A 16,615-nucleotide genomic window follows, 5' to 3' on the forward strand; every position below is an offset into this window, starting at 1 on the left:
CTCTTAAAATAGATGTTCTAAAAACGCTGGAAAAACACTAAGCATAAAATGCAGTCTATCAAAAATGTTCTAGAAACAATGAAGAAACAACCAGAAAAAAAGCTAAAAAAAAGATGCTTCCAGAAAAAAAATGCAGGTATTTCCTGAAATGTAAAACTGAAAAAAAATATTGTCGACATCAGATGATTATATCTTAAAACAGATCTGAAAAAACAGACTTATGCTAATTTTGACAATATTTTAAAACAATTCTTTTGCTATTTCCACAAAAAGAACATAAACAAGAAATGCAAGTTAGGTGGATACACGTCCAAAAAGTCAATTACTGCTGTAGGCCATTATATTGATATGCATATGTGAAATAAGACTAGTAAAACAGATGTGCAAAAAAAAATTGTTTGTGACACATTCCACTTTGTGAAATAGGTAATTCCAGTTAAATGTCTTGCTTATTTAATTTTCTTTTCTATTTATTTCCCCTTAATTAAAAGGATAACACAAAAAATGCAAATACAATGCAGTATAGTATCAGTACAGTTGCTTATGACAAGCACACTTTCTATGACTGACACTAAGTTAAAAGGAACCTGTCACCCCAAAAAATCGTATCTGAGCTAAGCCCACCGGCATCAGGGCTTATCTACAGCATTCTGTAATGCTGTAGATAAGCCCCCGATGTATCCTGAAAGATGAGACAAAGAGGTTAGATTATACTCACCCAGGGGCGGTCCGGTCCGATGGGCGTTGCGATCCGAGTCCAGCACCTCCTATCTTCATCAGATGACGTCCTCTTCTTGTCTTCTTGCAGCGGCTCCGGCGCAGGCGTACTTTGTCTGCCCTGTTGAGGGCAGAGCAAAGTACTGTAGTGCGCAGGTGCCAGGAAAGGTCAGAGAGCCCCAGCGCCTGCACTGTTAAGGGCAAAGCAAAGTACGCCTACGCCGGCGCCGCCGCAAGAAGACAAGAAGAGGACGTCATCGAATGAGGCGGACCACGATGTCCATCGGACCGGACCATGGCGGGACCGCCCCTGGGTGAGTATAATATAACCTTTATTTCTCATCTTTCAGGTTACATCGGGGCTTATCTACAGCATTCTGTAATAGATGCGATTTTTGGGGTGACAGAGTCCCTTTAACATTTTCTTTCTTTGCTTTACTCACCGTTCTCGAATCCAGAGATGTATCTTTGCCACTGTCTGTTCCTGCACTGCAGCCAATCAGTAAGATCAGTGGCTCGGCCTGTGTAGACTGCATGAGTCTTGGAGCTCACTGATTGTCTGCAGTGCTGTTGCCATGAAAAACAGACACTGTGAGTAGAGGTGGAGACTCAGCACTTTCCTGAAAACAGAAAACCACGTGAAGCAAAAAATATGTTTTCAAATGTAGTAGTACAAGTTGCCAGTCCATAGACACTATGTCACTTATCAATCACAGAAGCACTGCTGCTGTTACCCCTCACACCCCTCTCCCCTATCAACTCAATCTCTGTTTATTGGCAAACTACTACACTTCTCTTCTTCACTGCTGCTGTTGTATAACACAACACTTATGGAGTATTTGTCTAATGTTTTAGGGCTTTCTTTTCGTATATGTATTGCAGAGCTGTTATCTGTGATGTCCTAAATCACCATTAAATGGCTGCTGCATTCTCTGCCTTAGCTGTTTTGCAGGCTCCCTCCTAATTGACTGCTCTGGACATGTTCATTGAATCATCTATCATAACATAGTGAACAGAGAGTTCCATGGTCTCACTGATCTCATAGTAAAGAACCCACCTTTATTTCTAATTCCGTTCAATCCATTTAATATAGTAAATATTCTGTAACATTAACTATAGGCGCCAATACATATTTGGACTAAGGCAGATTTGGCCACTCTTTCATGAAATGAGGAATCTAGCTGGTTGAATGTGTAAATTTAGATTCTTTTATTCTTTGGGACATAAGCCACTGACAGAGAAGTCTGGTAGCGGCCCTCTCATAGAGTACATAATATGGTGTAGACAGAGGAGACAACTTTCAGCCAAATGATTGCTTAGCTGACAGTTATCCAATGTATATAGGAGCATTAAATCAGTGTGGTTTTACACTATAAAAAAATGAAGACAAATATATTTATTGCAAAATTGTACTTCATATGTTTATAATAGATCTATAAGATTTGTATATCAGATAAATGTGGTAACTACTCAAGATGAAGATAAGCTTTGCATAAGTTACTATTACCAACATACGTTAATTTGAAATCTTTACCTACTGGGCAAACACTCCCTTCTCTTCATTAAGTTGTATCTAATCAACAAGCCAAGGAAATTATTGTTGGTAGCTTGCAACTTCTTACCAATAGGGTTGAGCGAAAAGGGTCAGTCATTTTCATAAGTCGCCGACTTTTGGCACAACCCGACCCGATCCCTGTGCGGGGTCGGCCATGCGGTACGCGACTTTCGCGCCAAAGTCGCGTTTCAATGACGCGAAAAGCGCCATTTCTCAGCCAATGAAGGTGGACGCAGAGTGTGGGCAGCGTGATGACATAGGTTTCAGTCCCCACCATCTTAGAGAAGGGCATTGCAGTGATTGGCTTGCTGTCTGCGGCATCACAGGGGCTATAAAGGGGCGTTCCCGCCGACCGCCATGTTACTGCTGCTGATCTGAGCTTAGGGAGAGGTTGCTTCCGCTTCGTCAGAAGCAGGGATAGTGTTAGGCAGGGTCCATTAACCCCCAAACCGCTTGTGCTGTAGCGATTTCTACTGTCCAACACCACCTTTTGTTTGCAGGGACAGTGGAGGCTACATTTTTTTTCCTCAGCGCTGTAGCTCATTGGGCTGCCCTAGAAGGCTCCCTGATAGCTGCATTGCTGTTTGTACACCGCTGTGCAAACCAACTGCTTTTTTCAAAGCACAAATCCTCTTGTTCCTTTCTTTCTGCACAGCTATCTTGTTTGTTTGTCCACACTTTTTATTTAATTTGTGCAGCAGTCCACTCCTTGTTATTGCTGCCTGCTATACATTGCTGAGATTACTGCAGGGAGATAGTAATTGTAGGACAGTCCCTTTTTTTTTTTTTTTTTGTTACATCTGTTCAAGCCACTTTCTGCCACAGAAAATATACTCTAATACAGTGGCCCAGATTTATTCACTAGTCTCCCTGAATAAAAAAAAAAAGGGTGCAGATTCAAATTGGCAAATCTGCATCAGTGGCAGTCCTGTGTGTGGCATCTGTGTCTCATTTTCTGGCACAAAAATCATACAGTCTAACAGTGGGCCTGATTTCTTGCCAATTCTCCCAGAAATAAAAAGAAAAAAATAGTGGGAGATTAATATTGGCATTTAATAATAATATTAATATTTTTTATTTATATAGCGCCAACATATTCCGCAGCGCTTTACAAATTATGACATTTGTGCTTCAGTGCCAGTCGTGTGTGCCATCTCTCTCAAATTGTGGGCCACAGAAAGCCTAGTGTCTGTTTTTTTATTTTATTTTGGTTTTTAAATTCTCCCTGAAAAAAAATAAATAGTGGGAGATTAATATTGGCATTTGTGCTTCAGTGCCAGTCGTGTGTGGCATCTCTCTCAAATTGTGGGCCACAGAAAGCCTAGTGTCTGTTTTTTTTTATTTTGGTTTTTAAATTGTCCCTGAAAAAAAATAAATAGTGGGAGATTAATATTGGCATTTGTGCTTCAGTGCCAGTCGTGTGTGCCATCTCTCTCAAATTGTGGGCCACAGAAAGCCTAGTGTCTGTTTTTTTTTATTTTGGTTTTTAAATTCTCCCTGAAAAAAGATAAATAGTGGGAGATTAATATTGGCATTTGTGCTTGAGTGCCAGTCGTGTGTGCCATCTCTCTCAAACTGTGGGCCACAGAAAGCCTAGTGTCTGTTTTTTTATTTTGGTTTTTAAATTCTCCCTGAAAAAAAATAAATAGTGGGAGATTAATATTGGCATTTGTGCTTGAGTGCCAGTCATGTGTGCCATCTCTCTTAAACTGTGGGCCACAGAAAGCCTAGTGTCTGTTTTTTTTATTTTGGTTTTTAAATTCTCCCTGAAAAAAAATAAATAGTGGGAGATTAATATTGGCAACAACAACAGAGAAGGATGCGTCAGGCGACACAACGGGTTACTCCATGGAGCTCTTTACACATACCGTTCCTGGGTTAGAAAGTGAAACAGTTAACAGGCCATGCCCATTACAAGTTGAATCGGACATGGAGTGCACAGATGCACAGCCACAGCCAGATTACTATGCTGTTCCTTTGACTCAGACCACAACATTGCCCTCGCAGTGTACTGATCCAGAATCAGACCCTGATGAGACTATGGTGCCCCGTCACGAACGCTATACCACCGGCTTACACGGTAACACAGACGAAGTTGCACATGAGATAGAAGAGGAGGTCATAGATGACCCAGTTGTTGACCCCGATTGGCAGCCATTGGGGGAATAGGGTGCAGGCGGCAGTAGTTCTGAAGCGGAGGAGGAGGGAGCGCAGCAGGCATCAACATCGCAACAGGTTCCATCTGCCGGGCCCGTATCTGGCCCAAAACGCGTGGCAAAGCCAAAACCAGTTGGAGGACAGCGTGGCCATCCGGTTAAAGAAGCTCAGTCTGCAATGCCTGAAAAGGTATCCGATGCTAGAAAGAGTGCAGTCTGGCATTTTTTTAAACAACATCCAATTGATCAGCGCAAAGTCATCTGTCAAAAATGTTCAACTACCTTAAGCAGAGGTCAGAATCTGAAAAGTCTAAATAATAATAATAATAATAATCTTTATTTTTATATAGCGCTAACATATTCCGCAGCGCTTTACAGTTTTTGCACACATTATCATCACTGTCCCCGATAGGGCTCACAATCTAGAATCCCTATCAGTATGTCTTTTTAAATACAAGTTGCCTGCATAGACATTTAACCACCATGCATTTGCAAGCCTAGACTAACTACCAAACGTTCCTTAAGGTTGTAGCACCCTCGGCCAATGAAGCTAGTCAGCAATGCTACATCCCTTCCGTCACTGTAAGGCCACCATTTTCCGCACCACCTGCAGTATCTGTGCAGGTTTCGTTGCCAGGCCATAGCAGTCAGGGTCAGGGAATCACCAGTTTCGTAGTAGGAAACACTGCATCTAGGGCACCAGCGGCAAGAATACCGTCTCCAACCGTCTCTCAATCTGCCATGTCCACCGGCACCCCCGCTAGTTCCACGATCTCCAGCTCTCCAGTCCAGCTCACCCTACATGAGACTCTCGTTGGAAAAAGGATGTACTCATCCTCGCATCCGCGTACACAGGGTTTGAATGCCCACATAGCTAGACTAATCTCGTTAGAGATGATGCCCTACCGGTTAGTTGAAAGCGAAGCTTTCAAAGCCCTGATGGACTACGCTGAACCACGCTACGAGCTACCCAGTCGACACTTCTTTTCGAGAAAAGCCATACCAGCCCTCCACCAGCATGTTAAAGAGCGCATCGTCCATGCACTCAGGCAATCTGTGAGTACAAAGGTGCACCTGACAACAGATGCATGGACCAGTAGGCATGGCCAGGGACGTTACGTGTCCATCACGGCACACTGGGTGAATGTTGTGGATGCAGGGTCCACAGGGGACAGCAATATTGGGACAGTTCTGCCTAGCCCACGGTCTAGGAAACAGTTGGCTGTAGCCGTTCGCCTGCCCTCCTCCTCCTCCTCATCCTCCTGCAGAAGCAAGAGCTTGTCCACAGACCGCAGTCGCACAACCACTCCATCCGCAGCTGCCACTGTTGCACACCAGGTGTCCCATTATGGGGCAGCTACTGGCAAGCATCAGCAGGCTGTATTGGCTATGAAGTGTTTGGGCGACAACAGACACACCGCGGAAGTTCTGTCCGAGTTCTTGCAGAAAGAAACGCAGTCGTGGCTGGGCTGTTGTGAATTCTGTGGCTGAATTCACTCCTGTGGTCACAAGTGGTACTGCAGCTTCTGAGCTTCCTCCCTCAGGTGTTCTGGTGAGCTCGTTAACTGCTTCATTACTTAACTCCGCCTGATGCTGCTATCCTTGCTCCTTGTCAATGTTTCAGTGTTGGATCTGAGCTTCTCCTGATTGTTCCTGTGACCTGCTGCTCTGTATAGCTAAGTGCTTTTTGCTTTTTTGTTGCTTTTTTTCTGTCCAGCTTGTCTTTTGTTTTGCTGGAAGCTCTGAGACGCAAAGGGTGTACCGCCGTGCCGTTAGTTCGTCACGGTGGTTTTTTTTTGCCCCCTTTGCGTGGTTTTGCTTTAGGGTTTTTTGTAGACTGCAAAGTTTGCTTTACTGTCCTCGCTCTGTCCTAGAATATCGGGCCCCACTTTGCCGAATCTATTTCATCCCTACGTTTTGTCTTTTCATCTTACTCACAGTCATTATATGTGGGGGGCTGCCTTTTCCTTTGGGGAATTTCTCTGGGGCAAGTCAGGCCTATTTTTCTATCTTCAGGCTAGCTAGTTTCTTAGGCTGTGCCGAGTTGCCTAGGTAGTTGTTAGGGCAATCCACAGCCGCTTTTAGTTGTGTTTAGGATAGGATCAGGTGTGCAGTCTACAGAGTTTCCACGTCTCAGAGCTCGTTCTTGTATTTTTGGGTATTTGTCAGATCACTGTGTGCGCTCTGATCGCTAAGCACACTGTGTTTCTGGATTGCCTTCATAACACCTGTCATTAGCAAACATAACAGTACAAGGAGCCAAACTAATGATTCTCAATAGAGGGAAAGAAAAAGTTCTGACATCATTTTTTTTTTTTTTTTTTCTGCTCTGTGTTCACTTTTTTTTTTTCCCCTAGACATTTGGGTGATTCTGGACACAGGTGTGGACATGGATATTCAGGGTCTGTGCTCTTCAATGGATAATCTCGTTATAAATGTACAAAAAATTCAAGATACTATTGATCAGAAATCTATGTTAGAACCAAGAATTCCTATTCCTGATTTGTTTTTTGGAGATAGAACTAAGTTTCTAAGTTTCAAAAATAATTGTAAGCTATTTCTGGCCTTGAAACCTCATTCTTCTGGTAATCCTATTCAACAGGTTTTGATTATTATTTCTTTTTTGCGCGGCGACCCTCAAGACTGGGCATTTTCTCTTGCGCCAGGAGACCCTGCATTGAGTAGTGTCGATGCGTTTTTCCTGGCGCTCGGATTGCTGTACGATGAGTCTAATTCAGTGGATCAGGCTGAGAAAAATTTGCTGGCTTTGTGCCAGGGTCAGGATGATATAGAAGTATATTGTCAGAAATTTAGGAAATGGTCAGTACTCACTCAGTGGAATGAATCTGCGCTGGCAGCTTTGTTCAGAAAGGGTCTCTCTGAGGCTCTTAAGGATGTCATGGTGGGATTTCCTATGCCTGCTGGTTTGAATGAGTCTTTGTCTTTGGCCATTCAGATCGGTCGACGCTTGCGCGAGCGTAAATCTGTGCACCATTTGGCGGTACTGCCTGAGGTTAAACCTGAGCCTATGCAGTGCGATAGGACTATGACTAGAGTTGAACGGCAGGAATACAGACGTCTGAATGGTCTGTGTTTCTACTGTGGTGATTCCACTCATGCTATTTCTGATTGTCCTAAGCGCACTAAGCGGTCCGCTAGGTCTGCCGTCATTGGTACTGTACAGTCCAAATTCCTTCTGTCCATTACCTTGATATGCTCTTTGTCGTCGTTTTCTGTCATGGCGTTTGTGGATTCGGGCGCTGCCCTGAATCTGATGGATTTGGATTATGCTAAACGTTGTGGGTTTTTCTTGGAGCCTTTGCGGTGTCCTATTCCATTGAGAGGAATTGATGCTACACCTTTGGCCAAGAATAAACCTCAATACTGGGCCCAGCTGACCATGTGCATGGCTTCTGCACATCAGGAAGTTATTCGCTTTCTGGTGTTGCATAATCTGCATGATGTGGTCGTGTTGGGGTTGCCATGGCTACAAACCCATAATCCAGTATTGGATTGGAATTCCATGTCGGTATCCAGCTGGGGTTGTCAGGGGGTACATGGTGATGTTCCATTTTTGTCGATTTCGTCATCCACCCCTTCTGAGGTCCCAGAGTTCTTGTCTGATTATCAGGATGTATTTGAAGAGCCCAAGTCCGATGCTCTACCTCCGCATAGGGATTGTGATTGTGCTATCAATTTGATTCCTGGTAGTAAATTCCCTAAAGGTCGATTATTTAATTTATCCGTGCCCGAACACGCCGCTATGCGCAGTTATGTGAAGGAATCCCTGGAGAAGGGACATATTCGCCCATCGTCATCACCACTGGGAGCAGGGTTCTTCTTTGTAGCCAAGAAGGATGGTTCGCTGAGACCGTGTACTGATTACCGCCTTCTTAATAAGATCACTGTTAAATTTCAGTATCCCTTGCCATTGTTATCTGACTTGTTTGCTCGGATTAAGGGGGCTAGTTGGTTCACTAAGATAGATCTTCGTGGTGCGTATAATCTGGTGAGAATCAGGCAAGGAGATGAATGGAAAACTGCATTCAATACGCCCGAGGGTCATTTTGAGTATCTAGTGATGCCGTTCGGACTTGCCAATGCTCCATCTGTGTTTCAGTCTTTTATGCATGACATCTTCCGTGAGTTTCTGGATAAATTCCTGATTGTTTACTTGGATGACATTTTGATCTTCTCAGATGATTGGGAGTCTCATGTGAAGCAGGTCAGAATGGTTTTTCAGGTCCTGCGTGCTAACTCTTTGTTTGTGAAGGGATCAAAGTGTCTCTTCGGTGTGCAGAAAGTTTCATTTTTGGGGTTCATCTTTACCCCTTCTACTATCGAGATGGATCCAGTTAAGGTCCAAGCCATCCAGGATTGGATTCAGCCGACATCTCTGAAAAGTCTGCAAAAGTTCCTGGGCTTTGCTAATTTTTATCGTCGCTTCATCTGTAATTTTTCTAGCATTGCCAAACCATTGACCGATTTGACCAAGAAGGGTGCTGATTTGGTTAATTGGTCTTCTGCTGCTGTGGAAGCTTTTCAGGAGTTGAAGCGTCGTTTTTGTTCTGCCCCTGTGTTGTGTCAGCCGGATGTTTCTCTTCCGTTCCAGGTCGAGGTTGATGCTTCTGAGATTGGAGCAGGGGCGGTTTTGTCACAGAGAGGTTCTGATTGCTCAGTGATGAAACCATGTGCTTTCTTTTCCAGGAAGTTTTCGCCCACTGAGCGTAATTATGATGTGGGCAATCGAGAGTTGCTGGCCATGAAGTGGGCATTCGAGGAGTGGCGTCATTGGCTTGAAGGAGCTAAGCATCGCGTGGTGGTATTGACTGATCATAAGAACTTGACTTATCTCGAGTCTGCCAAGCGCTTGAATCCTAGACAGGCCCGTTGGTCGTTATTTTTTGCCCGCTTCGACTTTGTGATTTCGTACCTTCCGGGCTCTAAAAATGTGAAGGCGGATGCTCTGTCTAGGAGTTTTGTGCCCGACTCTCCGGGTTTATCTGAGCCAGCGGGTATCCTCAAGGAAGGAGTCATTGTGTCTGCCATCTCCCCTGATTTGCGGCGGGTGCTGCAAAAATTTCAGGCGAATAAACCTGATCGTTGTCCAGCAGAGAAACTGTTCGTCCCTGATAGGTGGACTAATAAACTTATCTCTGAACTTCATTGTTCGGTGTTGGCTGGTCATCCTGGAATCTTTGGTACCAGAGAGTTAGTGGCTAGATCCTTCTGGTGGCCATCTCTGTCACGGGATGTACGTACTTTTGTGCAGTCCTGTGGGATTTGTGCTAGGGCTAAGCCCTGCTGTTCTCGTGCCAGTGGGTTGCTTTTGCCCTTGCCGGTCCCAAAGAGGCCTTGGACACATATTTCGATGGATTTCATTTCTGACCTTCCTGTTTCTCAAAAGATGTCAGTCATTTGGGTGGTCTGTGATCGCTTTTCTAAAATGGTCCATCTGGTGCCCTTGGCTAAATTGCCTTCCTCCTCTGATTTGGTACCTTTGTTCTTTCAGCATGTGGTTCGGTTGCATGGCATTCCTGAGAATATTGTTTCTGACAGAGGTTCCCAGTTTGTTTCAAGGTTTTGGCGAGCCTTTTGTGGTAGGATGGGCATTGACCTATCCTTTTCCTCGGCTTTCCATCCTCAGACTAATGGCCAGACCGAACGAACCAATCAGACCTTGGAAACATATCTGAGATGTTTTGTTTCTGCAGACCAGGATGATTGGGTGTCCTTTTTGCCGTTGGCTGAGTTCGCCCTTAATAATCGGGCCAGCTCGGCTACCTTGGTTTCTCCATTTTTTTGCAATTCTGGGTTCCATCCTCGTTTCTCTTCAGGACAGGTTGAGTCTTCGGACTGTCCTGGTGTGGATTCTGTGGTGGATAGGTTGCAGCAGATCTGGACTCAGGTAGTGGACAATTTGATCTTGTCCCAGGAGAAAGCTCAACTTTTCGCTAATCGCAGACGCCGTGTGGGTCCCCGACTTCGTGTTGGGGATCTGGTTTGGTTATCTTCTCGTCATATTCCTATGAAGGTTTCCTCTCCTAAATTTAAACCTCGTTTTATTGGTCCATATAGGATTTCTGAGGTTCTCAATCCTGTGTCTTTTCGTTTGACCCTCCCAGACTCCTTTTCCATACATAATGTATTCCATAGGTCGTTGTTGCAGAGATACGTGGCACCTATGGTTCCATCTGTTGAGCCTCCTGCCCCGGTTTTGGTGGAGGGGGAATTGGAGTATATTGTGGAGAAGATTTTGGATTCTCGTGTTTCTAGACGGAAACTCCAGTATCTGGTTAAATGGAAGGGTTATGCTCAGGAAGATAATTCCTGGGTTTTTGCCTCTGATGTTCATGCTTCCGATCTTGTTCGTGCCTTTCATGCGGCTCATCCTGGTCGGCCTGGGGGCTCTGGTGAGGGTTCGGTGACCCCTCCTCAAGGGGGGGTACTGTTGTGAATTCTGTGGCTGAATTCACTCCTGTGGTCACAAGTGGTACTGCAGCTTCTGAGCTTCCTCCCTCAGGTGTTCTGGTGAGCTCGTTAACTGCTTCATTACTTAACTCCGCCTGATGCTGCTATCCTTGCTCCTTGTCAATGTTTCAGTGTTGGATCTGAGCTTCTCCTGATTGTTCCTGTGACCTGCTGCTCTGTATAGCTAAGTGCTTTTTGCTTTTTTGTTGCTTTTTTTCTGTCCAGCTTGTCTTTTGTTTTGCTGGAAGCTCTGAGACGCAAAGGGTGTACCGCCGTGCCGTTAGTTCGTCACGGTGGGTTTTTTTTGCCCCCTTTGCGTGGTTTTGCTTTAGGGTTTTTTGTAGACTGCAAAGTTCGCTTTACTGTCCTCGCTCTGTCCTAGAATATCGGGCCCCACTTTGCTGAATCTATTTCATCCCTACGTTTTGTCTTTTCATCTTACTCACAGTCATTATATGTGGGGGGCTGCCTTTTCCTTTGGGGAATTTCTCTGGGGCAAGTCAGGCCTATTTTTCTATCTTCAGGCTAGCTAGTTTCTTAGGCTGTGCCGAGTTGCCTAGGTAGTTGTTAGGGCAATCCACAGCCGCTTTTAGTTGTGTTTAGGATAGGATCAGGTGTGCAGTCTACAGAGTTTCCACGTCTCAGAGCTCGTTCTTGTATTTTTGGGTATTTGTCAGATCACTGTGTGCGCTCTGATCGCTAAGCACACTGTGTTTCTGGATTGCCTTCATAACACCTGTCATTAGCAAACATAACACTGGGCACTGTAGATCTTGAGGCAGGCAAGGTAGTGAGTGATAACGGAAGGAATTTCATGGCTGCCATCGCCCTTTCCCAACTGAAACACATTCCTTGCCTGGCTCACACCTTAAACCTGGTGGTGCAGTGCTTCCTGAAAAGTTATCCGGGGTTATCCGACCTGCTCCTCAAAGTGCGCGGACTTTGCTCGCATATCTGCCGTTCGCCCGTACACTCCAGCCGTATGCAGACCTATCAGCGTTCTTTGAACCTTCCCCAGCATCGCCTAATCATCGACTTTGCAACAAGGTGGAACTCAACACTGCACATGCTTCAGAGATTGTGCGAACAGAAGCGTGCTGTTAGGTATTTGTGGGAGGATACACATACACGAGCAGGCAGTAGGATGGCAGACATGGAGTTGTCAGGTGTGCAGTGGTCGAAGGTACAAGACATGTGTCAAGTCCTTCAGTGTTTTGAGGAATGCACACGGCTGGTTAGTGCAGACAACGCCATAATAAGCATGAGCATCCCCCTAATGCGTCTGCTGATGCAAAGTTTGATGCACATAAAGGATCAGGCGTCTGCAGCAGAGGAAGAGGAAAGTCTTGATGACAGTCAGCCATTGTCTGGTCAGGGCAGTGTACAGGACGAGGTAGCGGGCGAACAGGAGGAGGAGGATGAGGAGGATGATGGGGATGAGTATTTTTTTAATGAGGAAGCTTCTCCGGGGCCACTGGAAATTGGTGGCATGGCAAGGCCGGGTTCTGGTTTTCTGAGGGACACAAGTGATGTAAATTTGCCTGTAACTGCCCCTCAACCAAGCACAACCGCAGATTTGACAACTGGAACTTTGGCCCACATGGCGGATTATGCCTTACGTATCCTCAAAAGGGACCCACGCATTATTAAAATGATGACCGATGACGATTACTGGTTGGCCTGCCTCCTTGATCCTCGCTATAAAGGCAAATTGCAAAATATTATGCCACATGAGAACTTGGAACAAATATTAGCAACCAAACAATCAACTCTTGTTGACCGTTTGATTCAGGCATTCCCAGCACACAGCGCCGGTGATCGTTCTCACACGAGCTGCAGGGGGCAGCAGACCAGAGGTGTTAGAGGTGCAGAAATCAGAAGTGGTGTTGGACAGAGGGGTTTTCTGACCAGGTTGTGGAGTGATTTTGCTATGACCGCAGACAGGACAGGTACTGCAGCATCAATTCAAAGTGACAGGAGACAACATTTGTCCAGTATGGTTACTAACTATTTTTCATCCCTTATCGATGTTCTCCCTCAACCGTCATTCCCATTTGATTACTTGGCATCCAAATTAGGCACCTGGCCAGAATTGGCAGAATATGCATTGCAGGAGCTTGCTTGCCCAGCAGCTAGTGTGCTATCAGAAAGAGTATTCAGTGCTGCTGGTTCAATATTAACCGAAAAAAGGACTCGTCTGGCTACCCAAAATGTTGATGATCTAACCTTCATTAAAATGAACCACTACTGGATTTCAAATAATTTTGCCCCACCTTTCCCGGCTGACACCTAGCTTTCCAATGAAAAGGTCTTGCTTCTGGACTGCTCTGACTGAGTTTTCCAATCTCGTAATTTGCAGCAGCTGTTTGTCCAGCATACGACATGTTTACACCTCCCTAAATGGCCAAACTCCCCCCACGGGGCCGTGGTCTCGCCACTTGGCGCAAGCACCCGTGAGAGTGCCTTTTGTGTGAAGAGGTGGGTGTGCACGCTTTTGGTCGACGGCACTGCCAATGGGTCCTTCATCGTACAATAAAATGTCTCTGGCGGTGGTGGCGCGCAACCAACGTCAGACACACTGTTGCAACATGAGGGGCCCTGGGCCTGTATCGCCGGCCACAAGACAGTTTCCCCCCCCAGCTCAAACAGTGCTCTACGATTTGCAAAATTATCTCTCACAGCTCCACCAATGTTTAGTCTATGCGCTGACATCCTTCAATGCCTGGCACTGACAATACCAATGTGTTGACATGCATGATGCTACTTAAAATAGTCAGGGGCAGTGTCCTATATTTACACCAGTAAATAATTTGCGCCAAATTACTAGGTCTGAAACTCAGCAGAGGAGCCCAACCCTGTACCTAAGTATGCCACCCTTTTGTTTTTTGGTTTTGTTGTATTGCGAGACATTAACATCTATTTATTTTTTGGGAGAACTAACTGTCAGACACTCATTACAATCGGCCTCCACTGACAACACCAATGCTGCCTGTGTACCCCTGCAAGATAATTCCAAGTGCATAGAACCTACTTTTGTTATGTTAGGCCTACTAAGCCTGTCTGCGGTCCCTCCTTCCAATAGTCCTCCACTGACCACACCACTGCTGCCCGTGTACCCCTGGAAGCTATTTTAAAGTGCCTACAGCCTACTTTTGTTATGTTAGGCCTACTAAGCCTGTCTGCGGTCCCTCCTTCCAATAGTCCTCCACTGACCACACCACTGCTGCCCGTATACCCCTGGAAGCTATTTTAAAGTGCCTACAGCCTACTTTTGTTATGTTAGGCCTACAAAGCCTGTCTGTGGTCCCTCCTTCCAATAGTCCTCCACTGACCACACCACTACTGCCCGTGTACCCCTGGAAGCTGTTTTAGAGTGCCTACAGCCTACTTTTGTTATATTAGGCCTACTAAGTCTGTCTGCGGTCCCTCCTTCCAATAGTCCTCCACTGACCAGAACACTGCTGCCCGTGTACCCCTGGAACCTATTTTTAAGGGCCTACAGCCTACTTTTGTTATGTTAGGCCTACTAAGCCTGTCTGCGGTCCCTCCTTCCAATAGTCCTCCACTGACCAGACCACTGCTGCCCGTGTACCCCTGGAAGCTATTTTAAAGTGCCTACAGCCTACTTTTGTTATGTTAGGCCAACAAAGCCTGTCTGCGGTCCCTCCTTCCAATAATCCTCCACTGACCACACCACTGCTGCCCGTGTACCCCTGGAAGCTATTTTAAAGTGCCTACAGCCTACTTTTGTTATGTTAGGCCTACTAAGCCTGTCTGCGGTCCCTCCTTCCAATAGCCCTCCACTGACCAGACCACTGCTGCCCGTGTACCCCTGGAACCTATTTTTAAGGGCCTACAGCCTACTTTTGTTATGTTAGGCCTACTAAGCCTGTCTGCGATCCCTCCTTCCAATAGTCCTCCACTGACCAGACCACTGCTGCCCGTGTACCCCTGGAACCTATTTTAAAGTGCCTACAGCCTACTTTTGTTATGTTAGGCCTACTAAGCCTGTCTGCGGTCCCTCCTTCCAATAGACCTCCACTGACCAGACCACTTCTGCCCGTGTACCCCTGTAACCTATTTTAAAGTGCCTACAGCCTACGTTTGTTATGTTAGGCCTACTAAGCCTGTCTGCGGTCCCTCCTTCCAATAGTCCTCCACTGACCAGACCAATGCTGTCCGTGTACCCCTGGAACCTATTTTAAATTGCATAGAGCATCCTTTTTTTAATTGTAGGCCTACTAAGCCTGTCTGCGGTCCCTCCTTCCAATAGTCCTCCACTGACCAGAACACTGCTGCCCGTGTACCCCTGGAACCTATTTTTAAGGGCCTACAGCCTACTTTTGTTATGTTAGGCCTACTAAGCCTGTCTGCGGTCCCTCCTTCCAATAGTCCTCCACTGACCAGACCACTGCTGCCCGTGTACCCCTGGAAGCTATTTTAAAGTGCCTACAGCCTACTTTTGTTATGTTAGGCCTACTAAGCCTGTCTGCGGTCCCTCCTTCCAATAGCCCTCCACTGACCAGACCACTGCTGCCCGTGTACCCCTGGAACCTATTTTTAAGGGCCTACAGCCTACTTTTGTTATGTTAGGCCTACTAAGCCTGTCTGCGATCCCTCCTTCCAATAGTCCTCCACTGACCAGACCACTGCTGCCCGTGTACCCCTGGAACCTATTTTAAAGTGCCTACAGCCTACTTTTGTTATGTTAGGCCTACTAAGCCTGTCTGCGGTCCCTCCTTCCAATAGCCCTCCACTGACCAGACCACTTCTGCCCGTGTACCCCTGTAACCTATTTTAAAGTGCCTACAGCCTACGTTTGTTATGTTAGGCCTACTAAGCCTGTCTGCGGTCCCTCCTTCCAATAGTCCTCCACTGACCAGACCAATGCTGTCCGTGTACCCCTGGAACCTATTTTAAATTGCATAGAGCATCCTTTTTTTAATTGTAGGCGTACTAAGTCTGTCTGCGGTCCATAATTGAAATTGTCCTCCACTGACAAGAGCAATGCTGCCTGTGTACCCCTGTAACCTTTTTTAAACTGCATTGAGCCAAATTTTTTGTTTAAGGCCTACTACCTGTGTCTGTCTGCGCCACTCAATACAGCTGTCCTCCTCTGAAAAAAGCTGAGTGTCAATAGTCTGGTTTTTAGCCTATAGGAATTTGAAAACTGCATTGGGGCTACTACTTCGGTAGGGCCTACTAACGGTGTCTGACGCTCCAAGGTGTTCTCCAGGTTGCCTCTCCATAGCTTCTATCTTCTAGCTCTCGTTAAGTAGTTGTTGAAACAACACTGCATTAGGCCTACAAGTTGGGTCTGGGTTGTAGAGACGGTGTCTGCCGCTCCAAGGTGTTCTCCAGGTTGCCTCTCCATAGCTTCTATCTTCTAGCTCTTGTTAAGTAGTTGTTGAAACAACACTGCATTAGGCCTACAAGTTGGGTTTGGGTTGTAGAGACGGTGTCTTCCGCTCCAAGGTGTTCTCCAGGTTGCCTCTCCATAACTTCTATTTTCTAGCTCTCGTTAAGTAGTTGTTGAAACAACACTGCATTAGGCCTACAAGTTGGGTCTGGGTTGTAGAGACGGTGTCTTCCGCTCCAAGGTGTTCTCCAGGTTGCCTTTCCTGAACTTCTATCTTCCGGCTCTTGTTAAATAGTTGTTAAATGGAACAACTGCATTTGGCCTACTAGTTGGCTTGGGGCCTACTAACAGTGTCTG

Source organism: Ranitomeya imitator, chromosome 3 (assembly GCF_032444005.1).
Source record: "Ranitomeya imitator isolate aRanImi1 chromosome 3, aRanImi1.pri, whole genome shotgun sequence".
NCBI classification, from domain to species: Eukaryota; Metazoa; Chordata; class Amphibia; order Anura; family Dendrobatidae; genus Ranitomeya; species Ranitomeya imitator.